The sequence below is a fragment of the Notolepis coatsorum genome (assembly GCF_963971535.1).
Source record: "Notolepis coatsorum genome assembly, chromosome: 4".
In the NCBI taxonomy this organism is placed as follows: Eukaryota; Metazoa; Chordata; class Actinopteri; order Aulopiformes; family Paralepididae; genus Notolepis; species Notolepis coatsorum.
Genome location: NC_140168.1, coordinates 127,797,604 through 127,811,143, shown reverse-complemented (window position 1 = coordinate 127,811,143; position 13,540 = coordinate 127,797,604). Strand labels below are relative to the sequence as shown.

Genomic DNA, 13,540 nt, shown 5'->3' with positions numbered 1-13,540 from the left:
TATTTTCACTGATCTGCTTACGACTGTTTTCACTGATCAGCTTACAGACTGTTTTCACTGATCAGCTTACAGACTGTAGACCTCACTCATCAGCTTGAAGACTGTTTTCACTGATCAGTTTACAGACTGTTCTCACTGATCAGCTTACAGACTGTTTTCACTGATCAGCTTACAGACTGTTCTCACTGATCAGCTTTCATACTGTAGACCTCACTGATCAGCTTACAGACTGTTCTCACTGATCAGTTTACAGGCTGTTCTCACTGATCAGTTTACAGACTGTTTTCACTGATCAGCTTACAGACTGGTCTCACTGATCAGTTTACAGACTGTTTTCACTGATCAGTTTACAGACTGTTCTCACTGATCAGCTTACAGACTGTTTTCACTGATCAGCTTACAGACTGTTTTCACTGATCAGCTTACAGACTGTTTTCACTGATCAGCTTACAGACTGTTTTCACTGATCAGCTTACATACTGGTCTCACTGATCAGTTTACAGACTGTTTTCACTGATCAGCTTACAGACTGGTCTCACTGATCAGCTTACAGACTGTTTTCACTGATCAGCTTACAGGCTGTTTTCACTGATCTGCTTACAGACTGTTTTCACTGGTCAGATTACAGGCTATTTTCACTGATCTGCTTACGACTGTTTTCACTGATCAGCTTACAGACTGTTTTCACTGATCAGCTTACAGACTGTAGACCTCACTCATCAGCTTGAAGACTGTTTTCACTGATCAGTTTACAGACTGTTCTCACTGATCAGCTTACAGACTGTTTTCACTGATCAGCTTACAGACTGTTCTCACTGATCAGCTTTCATACTGTAGACCTCACTGATCAGCTTACAGACTGTTCTCACTGATCAGTTTACAGGCTGTTCTCACTGATCAGTTTACAGACTGTTTTCACTGATCAGCTTACAGACTGGTCTCACTGATCAGTTTACAGACTGTTTTCACTGATCAGTTTACAGACTGTTCTCACTGATCAGCTTACAGACTGTTTTCACTGATCAGCTTACAGACTGTTTTCACTGATCAGCTTACAGACTGTTTTCACTGATCAGCTTACAGACTGTTTTCACTGATCAGCTTACATACTGGTCTCACTGATCAGTTTACAGACTGTTTTCACTGATCAGCTTACAGACTGGTCTCACTGATCAGCTTACAGACTGTTTTCACTGATCAGCTTACAGACTGTTTTCACTGATCAGCTTACAGACTGTTTTCACTGATCAGCTTACAGACTGTAGCCCTCACTCATCAGTTTACAGACTGTTCCCACTGATCAGCTTACAGACTGTTTTCACTGGTCAGCTTACAGGCTATTTTCACTGATCAGCTTACGACTGTTTTCACTGATCAGCTTACAGACTGTTTTCACTGATCAGCTTACAGACTGTAGACCTCAATCATCAGCTTACAGACTGTTTTCACTGATCAGTTTACAGACTGTTCTCACTGATCAGCTTACAGACACTGTTTTCACTGACCAGCTTACAGACTGTTTTCACTGATCAGCTTACTGACTGTAGACCTCACTGATCAGCTTACAGACTGTTTTCACTGGTCAGCTTACAGACTGTTTTCACTGGTCAGCTTACAGGCTATTTTCACTGATCAGCTTACGACTGTTTTCACTGATCAGCTTACAGACTGTTTTCACTGATCAGCTTACAGACTGTAGACCTCAATCATCAGCTTACAGACTGTTTTCACTGATCAGTTTACAGACTGTTCTCACTGATCAGCTTACAGACTGTTTTCACTGATCAGCTTACATACTGTTTTCACTGATCAGCTTACAGACTGTTTTCACTGGTCAGCTTACAGACTGCTTTCACTGATCAGCTTACAGACTGTTCTCACTGATCAGTTTACAGACTGTTCTCACTGATCAGCTTACAGACTGTTTTCACTGATAAGCTTACAGGCTGTTTTCACTGATCAGCTTATGACTGTTTTCACTGATCAGCTTACAGACTGTTTTCACTGATCAGCTTACAGACTGTAGCCCTCACTCATCAGTTTACAGACTGTTCCCACTGATCAGCTTACAGACACTGTTTTCACTGACCAGCTTACAGACTGTTTTCACTGATCAGCTTACTGACTGTTTTCACTGGTCAGCTTACAGGCTGTTTTCACTGATCTGCTTACAGACTGTTTTCACTGGTCAGATTACAGGCTATATTCACTGATCTGCTTACGACTGTTTTCACTGATCAGCTTACAGACTGTTTTCACTGATCAGCTTACAGACTGTAGACCTCACTCATCAGCTTGAAGACTGTTTTCACTGATCAGTTTACAGACTGTTCTCACTGATCAGCTTACAGACTGTTTTCACTGATCAGCTTACAGACTGTTCTCACTGATCAGCTTTCATACTGTAGACCTCACTGATCAGCTTACAGACTGTTCTCACTGATCAGTTTACAGGCTGTTCTCACTGATCAGTTTACAGACTGTTTTCACTGATCAGCTTACAGACTGGTCTCACTGATCAGTTTACAGACTGTTTTCACTGATCAGTTTACAGACTGTTCTCACTGATCAGCTTACAGACTGTTTTCACTGATCAGCTTACAGACTGTTTTCACTGATCAGCTTACAGACTGTTTTCACTGATCAGCTTACAGACTGTTTTCACTGATCAGCTTACATACTGTTTTCACTGATCAGTTTACAGACTGTTTTCACTGATCAGCTTACAGACTGGTCTCACTGATCAGCTTACAGACTGTTTTCACTGATCAGCTTACAGACTGTTTTCACTGATCAGCTTACAGACTGTTTTCACTGATCAGCTTACAGACTGTTTTCACTGATCAGCTTACATACTGGTCTCACTGATCAGTTTACAGTCTGTTTTCACTGATCAGCTTACAGACTGGTCTCACTGATCAGCTTACAGACTGTTTTCACTGATCAGCTTACGACTGTTTTCACTGATCAGCTTACAGACTGTTTTCACAGATCAGCTTACAGACTGTAGACCTCACTCATCAGCTTACAGACTGTTTTCACTGATCAGTTTACAGACTGTTCTCACTGATCAGCTTACAGACTGTTTTCACTGATCAGCTTACATACTGTTTTCACTGATCAGCTTACAGACTGTTTTCACTGGTCAGCTTACAGACTGCTTTCACTGATCAGCTTACAGACTGTTCTCACTGATCAGTTTACAGACTGTTCTCACTGATCAGCCTACATACTGTAGACCTCACTGATCAGCTTACAGACTGTTCCCACTGATCAGTTTACAGACTGTTCTCACTGATCAGTTTACAGACTGTAGCCCTCACTCATCAGTTTACAGACTGTTTTCACTGATCAGCTTACAGACTGTTTTTACTGATAAGCTTACAGGCTGTTTTCACTGATCAGCTTATGACTGTTTTCACTGATCAGCTTACAGACTGTTTTCACTGATCAGCTTACAGACTGTAGCCCTCACTCATCAGTTTACAGACTGTTCCCACTGATCAGCTTACAGACTGTTTTCACTGGTCAGCTTACAGGCTATTTTCACTGATCAGCTTACGACTGTTTTCACTGATCAGCTTACAGACTGTTTTCACTGATCAGCTTACAGACTGTAGACCTCAATCATCAGCTTACAGACTGTTTTCACTGATCAGTTTACAGACTGTTCTCACTGATCAGCTTACAGACACTGTTTTCACTGACCAGCTTACAGACTGTTTTCACTGATCAGCTTACTGACTGTAGACCTCACTGATCAGCTTACAGACTGTTTTCACTGGTCAGCTTACAGACTGTTTTCACTGGTCAGCTTACAGGCTATTTTCACTGATCAGCTTACGACTGTTTTCACTGATCAGCTTACAGACTGTTTTCACTGATCAGCTTACAGACTGTAGACCTCAATCATCAGCTTACAGACTGTTTTCACTGATCAGTTTACAGACTGTTCTCACTGATCAGCTTACAGACTGTTTTCACTGATCAGCTTACATACTGTTTTCACTGATCAGCTTACAGACTGTTTTCACTGGTCAGCTTACAGACTGCTTTCACTGATCAGCTTACAGACTGTTCTCACTGATCAGTTTACAGACTGTTCTCACTGATCAGCTTACAGACTGTTTTCACTGATAAGCTTACAGGCTGTTTTCACTGATCAGCTTATGACTGGTTTCACTGATCAGCTTACAGACTGTTTTCACTGATCAGCTTACAGACTGTAGCCCTCACTCATCAGTTTACAGACTGTTCCCACTGATCAGCTTACAGACACTGTTTTCACTGACCAGCTTACAGACTGTTTTCACTGATCAGCTTACTGACTGTTTTCACTGGTCAGCTTACAGGCTGTTTTCACTGATCTGCTTACAGACTGTTTTCACTGGTCAGATTACAGGCTATTTTCACTGATCTGCTTACGACTGTTTTCACTGATCAGCTTACAGACTGTTTTCACTGATCAGCTTACAGACTGTAGACCTCACTCATCAGCTTGAAGACTGTTTTCACTGATCAGTTTACAGACTGTTCTCACTGATCAGCTTACAGACTGTTTTCACTGATCAGCTTACAGACTGTTCTCACTGATCAGCTTTCATACTGTAGACCTCACTGATCAGCTTACAGACTGTTCTCACTGATCAGTTTACAGGCTGTTCTCACTGATCAGTTTACAGACTGTTTTCACTGATCAGCTTACAGACTGGTCTCACTGATCAGTTTACAGACTGTTTTCACTGATCAGTTTACAGACTGTTCTCACTGATCAGCTTACAGACTGTTTTCACTGATCAGTTTACAGACTGTTCTCACTGATCAGCTTACAGACTGTTTTCACTGATCAGCTTACAGACTGTTTTCACTGATCAGCTTACAGACTGTTTTCACTGATCAGCTTACAGACTGTTTTCACTGATCAGCTTACATACTGGTCTCACTGATCAGTTTACAGACTGTTTTCACTGATCAGCTTACAGACTGGTCTCACTGATCAGCTTACAGACTGTTTTCACTGATCAGCTTACAGACTGTTTTCACTGATCAGCTTACAGACTGTTTTCACTGATCAGCTTACAGACTGTAGCCCTCACTCATCAGTTTACAGACTGTTCCCACTGATCAGCTTACAGACTGTTTTCACTGGTCAGCTTACAGGCTATTTTCACTGATCAGCTTACGACTGTTTTCACTGATCAGCTTACAGACTGTTTTCACTGATCAGCTTACAGACTGTAGACCTCAATCATCAGCTTACAGACTGTTTTCACTGATCAGTTTACAGACTGTTCTCACTGATCAGCTTACAGACTGTTTTCACTGATCAGCTTACATACTGTTTTCACTGATCAGCTTACAGACTGTTTTCACTGGTCAGCTTACAGACTGCTTTCACTGATCAGCTTACAGACTGTTCTCACTGATCAGTTTACAGACTGTTCTCACTGATCAGCTTACAGACTGTTTTCACTGATAAGCTTACAGGCTGTTTTCACTGATCAGCTTATGACTGGTTTCACTGATCAGCTTACAGACTGTTTTCACTGATCAGCTTACAGACTGTAGCCCTCACTCATCAGTTTACAGACTGTTCCCACTGATCAGCTTACAGACACTGTTTTCACTGACCAGCTTACAGACTGTTTTCACTGATCAGCTTACTGACTGTTTTCACTGGTCAGCTTACAGGCTGTTTTCACTGATCTGCTTACAGACTGTTTTCACTGGTCAGATTACAGGCTATTTTCACTGATCTGCTTACGACTGTTTTCACTGATCAGCTTACAGACTGTTTTCACTGATCAGCTTACAGACTGTAGACCTCACTCATCAGCTTGAAGACTGTTTTCACTGATCAGTTTACAGACTGTTCTCACTGATCAGCTTACAGACTGTTTTCACTGATCAGCTTACAGACTGTTCTCACTGATCAGCTTTCATACTGTAGACCTCACTGATCAGCTTACAGACTGTTCTCACTGATCAGTTTACAGGCTGTTCTCACTGATCAGTTTACAGACTGTTTTCACTGATCAGCTTACAGACTGGTCTCACTGATCAGTTTACAGACTGTTTTCACTGATCAGTTTACAGACTGTTCTCACTGATCAGCTTACAGACTGTTTTCACTGATCAGCTTACAGACTGTTTTCACTGATCAGCTTACAGACTGTTTTCACTGATCAGCTTACAGACTGTTTTCACTGATCAGCTTACATACTGGTCTCACTGATCAGTTTACAGACTGTTTTCACTGATCAGCTTACAGACTGGTCTCACTGATCAGCTTACAGACTGTTTTCACTGATCAGCTTACAGACTGTTTTCACTGATCAGCTTACAGACTGTTTTCACTGATCAGCTTACAGACTGTAGCCCTCACTCATCAGTTTACAGACTGTTCCCACTGATCAGCTTACAGACTGTTTTCACTGGTCAGCTTACAGGCTATTTTCACTGATCAGCTTACGACTGTTTTCACTGATCAGCTTACAGACTGTTTTCACTGATCAGCTTACAGACTGTAGACCTCAATCATCAGCTTACAGACTGTTTTCACTGATCAGTTTACAGACTGTTCTCACTGATCAGCTTACAGACACTGTTTTCACTGACCAGCTTACAGACTGTTTTCACTGATCAGCTTACTGACTGTAGACCTCACTGATCAGCTTACAGACTGTTTTCACTGGTCAGCTTACAGACTGTTTTCACTGGTCAGCTTACAGGCTATTTTCACTGATCAGCTTACGACTGTTTTCACTGATCAGCTTACAGACTGTTTTCACTGATCAGCTTACAGACTGTAGACCTCAATCATCAGCTTACAGACTGTTTTCACTGATCAGTTTACAGACTGTTCTCACTGATCAGCTTACAGACTGTTTTCACTGATCAGCTTACATACTGTTTTCACTGATCAGCTTACAGACTGTTTTCACTGGTCAGCTTACAGACTGCTTTCACTGATCAGCTTACAGACTGTTCTCACTGATCAGTTTACAGACTGTTCTCACTGATCAGCTTACAGACTGTTTTCACTGATAAGCTTACAGGCTGTTTTCACTGATCAGCTTATGACTGTTTTCACTGATCAGCTTACAGACTGTTTTCACTGATCAGCTTACAGACTGTAGCCCTCACTCATCAGTTTACAGACTGTTCCCACTGATCAGCTTACAGACACTGTTTTCACTGACCAGCTTACAGACTGTTTTCACTGATCAGCTTACTGACTGTTTTCACTGGTCAGCTTACAGGCTGTTTTCACTGATCTGCTTACAGACTGTTTTCAGTGGTCAGATTACAGGCTATTTTCACTGATCTGCTTACGACTGTTTTCACTGATCAGCTTACAGACTGTTTTCACTGATCAGCTTACAGACTGTAGACCTCACTCATCAGCTTGAAGACTGTTTTCACTGATCAGTTTACAGACTGTTCTCACTGATCAGCTTACAGACTGTTTTCACTGATCAGCTTACAGACTGTTCTCACTGATCAGCTTTCATACTGTAGACCTCACTGATCAGCTTACAGACTGTTCTCACTGATCAGTTTACAGGCTGTTCTCACTGATCAGTTTACAGACTGTTTTCACTGATCAGCTTACAGACTGGTCTCACTGATCAGTTTACAGACTGTTTTCACTGATCAGTTTACAGACTGTTCTCACTGATCAGCTTACAGACTGTTTTCACTGATCAGCTTACAGACTGTTTTCACTGATCAGCTTACAGACTTTTTCACTGATCAGCTTACAGACTGTTTTCACTGATCAGCTTACAGACTGTTTTCACTGATCAGTTTACAGACTGTTTTCACTGATCAGCTTACAGACTGGTCTCACTGATCAGCTTACAGACTGTTTTCACTGATCAGCTTACAGACTGTTTTCACTGATCAGCTTATGACTGTTTTCACTGATCAGCTTACAGACTGTTTTCACTGATCAGCTTACAGACTGTAGCCCTCACTCATCAGTTTACAGACTGTTCCCACTGATCAGCTTACAGACTGTTTTCACTGGTCAGCTTACAGGCTATTTTCACTGATCAGTTTACAGACTGTAGCCCTCACTCATCAGTTTACAGACTGTTTTCACTGATCAGCTTACAGACTGTTTTTACTGATAAGCTTACAGGCTGTTTTCACTGATCAGCTTATGACTGTTTTCACTGATCAGCTTACAGACTGTTTTCACTGATCAGCTTACAGACTGTAGCCCTCACTCATCAGTTTACAGACTGTTCCCACTGATCAGCTTACAGACTGTTTTCACTGGTCAGCTTACAGGCTATTTTCACTGATCAGCTTACGACTGTTTTCACTGATCAGCTTACAGACTGTTTTCACTGATCAGCTTACAGACTGTAGACCTCAATCATCAGCTTACAGACTGTTTTCACTGATCAGTTTACAGACTGTTCTCACTGATCAGCTTACAGACACTGTTTTCACTGACCAGCTTACAGACTGTTTTCACTGCTCAGCTTACTGACTGTAGACCTCACTGATCAGCTTACAGACTGTTTTCACTGGTCAGCTTACAGACTGTTTTCACTGGTCAGCTTACAGGCTATTTTCACTGATCAGCTTACGACTGTTTTCACTGATCAGCTTACAGACTGTTTTCACTGATCAGCTTACAGACTGTAGACCTCAATCATCAGCTTACAGACTGTTTTCACTGATCAGTTTACAGACTGTTCTCACTGATCAGCTTACAGACTGTTTTCACTGATCAGCTTACATACTGTTTTCACTGATCAGCTTACAGACTGTTTTCACTGGTCAGCTTACAGACTGCTTTCACTGATCAGCTTACAGACTGTTCTCACTGATCAGTTTACAGACTGTTCTCACTGATCAGCTTACAGACTGTTTTCACTGATAAGCTTACAGGCTGTTTTCACTGATCAGCTTATGACTGTTTTCACTGATCAGCTTACAGACTGTTTTCACTGATCAGCTTACAGACTGTAGCCCTCACTCATCAGTTTACAGACTGTTCCCACTGATCAGCTTACAGACACTGTTTTCACTGACCAGCTTACAGACTGTTTTCACTGATCAGCTTACTGACTGTTTTCACTGGTCAGCTTACAGGCTGTTTTCACTGATCTGCTTACAGACTGTTTTCACTGGTCAGATTACAGGCTATTTTCACTGATCTGCTTACGACTGTTTTCACTGATCAGCTTACAGACTGTTTTCACTGATCAGCTTACAGACTGTAGACCTCACTCATCAGCTTGAAGACTGTTTTCACTGATCAGTTTACAGACTGTTCTCACTGATCAGCTTACAGACTGTTTTCACTGATCAGCTTACAGACTGTTCTCACTGATCAGCTTTCATACTGTAGACCTCACTGATCAGCTTACAGACTGTTCTCACTGATCAGTTTACAGGCTGTTCTCACTGATCAGTTTACAGACTGTTTTCACTGATCAGCTTACAGACTGGTCTCACTGATCAGTTTACAGACTGTTTTCACTGATCAGTTTACAGACTGTTCTCACTGATCAGCTTACAGACTGTTTTCACTGATCAGCTTACAGACTGTTTTCACTGATCAGCTTACAGACTGTTTTCACTGATCAGCTTACAGACTGTTTTCACTGATCAGCTTACATACTGGTCTCACTGATCAGTTTACAGACTGTTTTCACTGATCAGCTTACAGACTGGTCTCACTGATCAGCTTACAGACTGTTTTCACTGATCAGCTTACAGACTGTTTTCACTGATCAGCTTACAGACTGTTTTCACTGATCAGCTTACAGACTGTAGCCCTCACTCATCAGTTTACAGACTGTTCCCACTGATCAGCTTACAGACTGTTTTCACTGGTCAGCTTACAGGCTATTTTCACTGATCAGCTTACGACTGTTTTCACTGATCAGCTTACAGACTGTTTTCACTGATCAGCTTACAGACTGTAGACCTCAATCATCAGCTTACAGACTGTTTTCACTGATCAGTTTACAGACTGTTCTCACTGATCAGCTTACAGACACTGTTTTCACTGACCAGCTTACAGACTGTTTTCACTGATCAGCTTACTGACTGTAGACCTCACTGATCAGCTTACAGACTGTTTTCACTGGTCAGCTTACAGACTGTTTTCACTGGTCAGCTTACTGACTGTAGACCTCACTGATCAGCTTACAGACTGTTTTCACTGGTCAGCTTACAGACTGTTTTCACTGGTCAGCTTACAGGCTATTTTCACTGATCAGCTTACGACTGTTTTCACTGATCAGCTTACAGACTGTTTTCACTGATCAGCTTACAGACTGTAGACCTCAATCATCAGCTTACAGACTGTTTTCACTGATCAGTTTACAGACTGTTCTCACTGATCAGCTTACAGACTGTTTTCACTGATCAGCTTACATACTGTTTTCACTGATCAGCTTACAGACTGTTTTCACTGGTCAGCTTACAGACTGCTTTCACTGATCAGCTTACAGACTGTTCTCACTGATCAGTTTACAGACTGTTCTCACTGATCAGCTTACAGACTGTTTTCACTGATAAGCTTACAGGCTGTTTTCACTGATCAGCTTATGACTGTTTTCACTGATCAGCTTACAGACTGTTTTCACTGATCAGCTTACAGACTGTAGCCCTCACTCATCAGTTTACAGACTGTTCCCACTGATCAGCTTACAGACACTGTTTTCACTGACCAGCTTACAGACTGTTTTCACTGATCAGCTTACTGACTGTTTTCACTGGTCAGCTTACAGGCTGTTTTCACTGATCTGCTTACAGACTGTTTTCAGTGGTCAGATTACAGGCTATTTTCACTGATCTGCTTACGACTGTTTTCACTGATCAGCTTACAGACTGTTTTCACTGATCAGCTTACAGACTGTAGACCTCACTCATCAGCTTGAAGACTGTTTTCACTGATCAGTTTACAGACTGTTCTCACTGATCAGCTTACAGACTGTTTTCACTGATCAGCTTACAGACTGTTCTCACTGATCAGCTTTCATACTGTAGACCTCACTGATCAGCTTACAGACTGTTCTCACTGATCAGTTTACAGGCTGTTCTCACTGATCAGTTTACAGACTGTTTTCACTGATCAGCTTACAGACTGGTCTCACTGATCAGTTTACAGACTGTTTTCACTGATCAGTTTACAGACTGTTCTCACTGATCAGCTTACAGACTGTTTTCACTGATCAGCTTACAGACTGTTTTCACTGATCAGCTTACAGACTTTTTCACTCATCAGCTTACAGACTGTTTTCACTGATCAGCTTACAGACTGTTTTCACTGATCAGTTTACAGACTGTTTTCACTGATCAGCTTACAGACTGGTCTCACTGATCAGCTTACAGACTGTTTTCACTGATCAGCTTACAGACTGTTTTCACTGATCAGCTTATGACTGTTTTCACTGATCAGCTTACAGACTGTTTTCACTGATCAGCTTACAGACTGTAGCCCTCACTCATCAGTTTACAGACTGTTCCCACTGATCAGCTTACAGACTGTTTTCACTGGTCAGCTTACAGGCTATTTTCACTGATCAGTTTACAGACTGTAGCCCTCACTCATCAGTTTACAGACTGTTTTCACTGATCAGCTTACAGACTGTTTTTACTGATAAGCTTACAGGCTGTTTTCACTGATCAGCTTATGACTGTTTTCACTGATCAGCTTACAGACTGTTTTCACTGATCAGCTTACAGACTGTAGCCCTCACTCATCAGTTTACAGACTGTTCCCACTGATCAGCTTACAGACTGTTTTCACTGGTCAGCTTACAGGCTATTTTCACTGATCAGCTTACGACTGTTTTCACTGATCAGCTTACAGACTGTTTTCACTGATCAGCTTACAGACTGTAGACCTCAATCATCAGCTTACAGACTGTTTTCACTGATCAGTTTACAGACTGTTCTCACTGATCAGCTTACAGACACTGTTTTCACTGACCAGCTTACAGACTGTTTTCACTGCTCAGCTTACTGACTGTAGACCTCACTGATCAGCTTACAGACTGTTTTCACTGGTCAGCTTACAGACTGTTTTCACTGGTCAGCTTACAGGCTATTTTCACTGATCAGCTTACGACTGTTTTCACTGATCAGCTTACAGACTGTTTTCACTGATCAGCTTACAGACTGTAGACCTCAATCATCAGCTTACAGACTGTTTTCACTGATCAGTTTACAGACTGTTCTCACTGATCAGCTTACAGACTGTTTTCACTGATCAGCTTACATACTGTTTTCACTGATCAGCTTACAGACTGTTTTCACTGGTCAGCTTACAGACTGCTTTCACTGATCAGCTTACAGACTGTTCTCACTGATCAGTTTACAGACTGTTCTCACTGATCAGCTTACAGACTGTTTTCACTGATAAGCTTACAGGCTGTTTTCACTGATCAGCTTATGACTGTTTTCACTGATCAGCTTACAGACTGTTTTCACTGATCAGCTTACAGACTGTAGCCCTCACTCATCAGTTTACAGACTGTTCCCACTGATCAGCTTACAGACACTGTTTTCACTGACCAGCTTACAGACTGTTTTCACTGATCAGCTTACTGACTGTTTTCACTGGTCAGCTTACAGGCTGTTTTCACTGATCTGCTTACAGACTGTTTTCACTGGTCAGATTACAGGCTATTTTCACTGATCTGCTTACGACTGTTTTCACTGATCAGCTTACAGACTGTTTTCACTGATCAGCTTACAGACTGTAGACCTCACTCATCAGCTTGAAGACTGTTTTCACTGATCAGTTTACAGACTGTTCTCACTGATCAGCTTACAGACTGTTTTCACTGATCAGCTTACAGACTGTTCTCACTGATCAGCTTTCATACTGTAGACCTCACTGATCAGCTTACAGACTGTTCTCACTGATCAGTTTACAGGCTGTTCTCACTGATCAGTTTACAGACTGTTTTCACTGATCAGCTTACAGACTGGTCTCACTGATCAGTTTACAGACTGTTTTCACTGATCAGTTTACAGACTGTTCTCACTGATCAGCTTACAGACTGTTTTCACTGATCAGCTTACAGACTGTTTTCACTGATCAGCTTACAGACTGTTTTCACTGATCAGCTTACAGACTGTTTTCACTGATCAGCTTACATACTGGTCTCACTGATCAGTTTACAGACTGTTTTCACTGATCAGCTTACAGACTGGTCTCACTGATCAGCTTACAGACTGTTTTCACTGATCAGCTTACAGACTGTTTTCACTGATCAGCTTACAGACTGTTTTCACTGATCAGCTTACAGACTGTAGCCCTCACTCATCAGTTTACAGACTGTTCCCACTGATCAGCTTACAGACTGTTTTCACTGGTCAGCTTACAGGCTATTTTCACTGATCAGCTTACGACTGTTTTCACTGATCAGCTTACAGACTGTTTTCACTGATCAGCTTACAGACTGTAGACCTCAATCATCAGCTTACAGACTGTTTTCACTGATCAGTTTACAGACTGTTCTCACTGATCAGCTTACAGACACTGTTTTCACTGACCAGC

General features: G+C 41.7%; 1 protein-coding gene across 1 annotated transcript in view; it reads right to left on the bottom strand.

Annotated features, from left to right (window-relative positions):
* Window positions 1-13,540, bottom strand: part of cdh24b (cadherin 24, type 2b) — a gene marked incomplete at both ends in the record, with an annotated part of 663,530 nt that overhangs the window by 480,827 nt on the left and 169,163 nt on the right.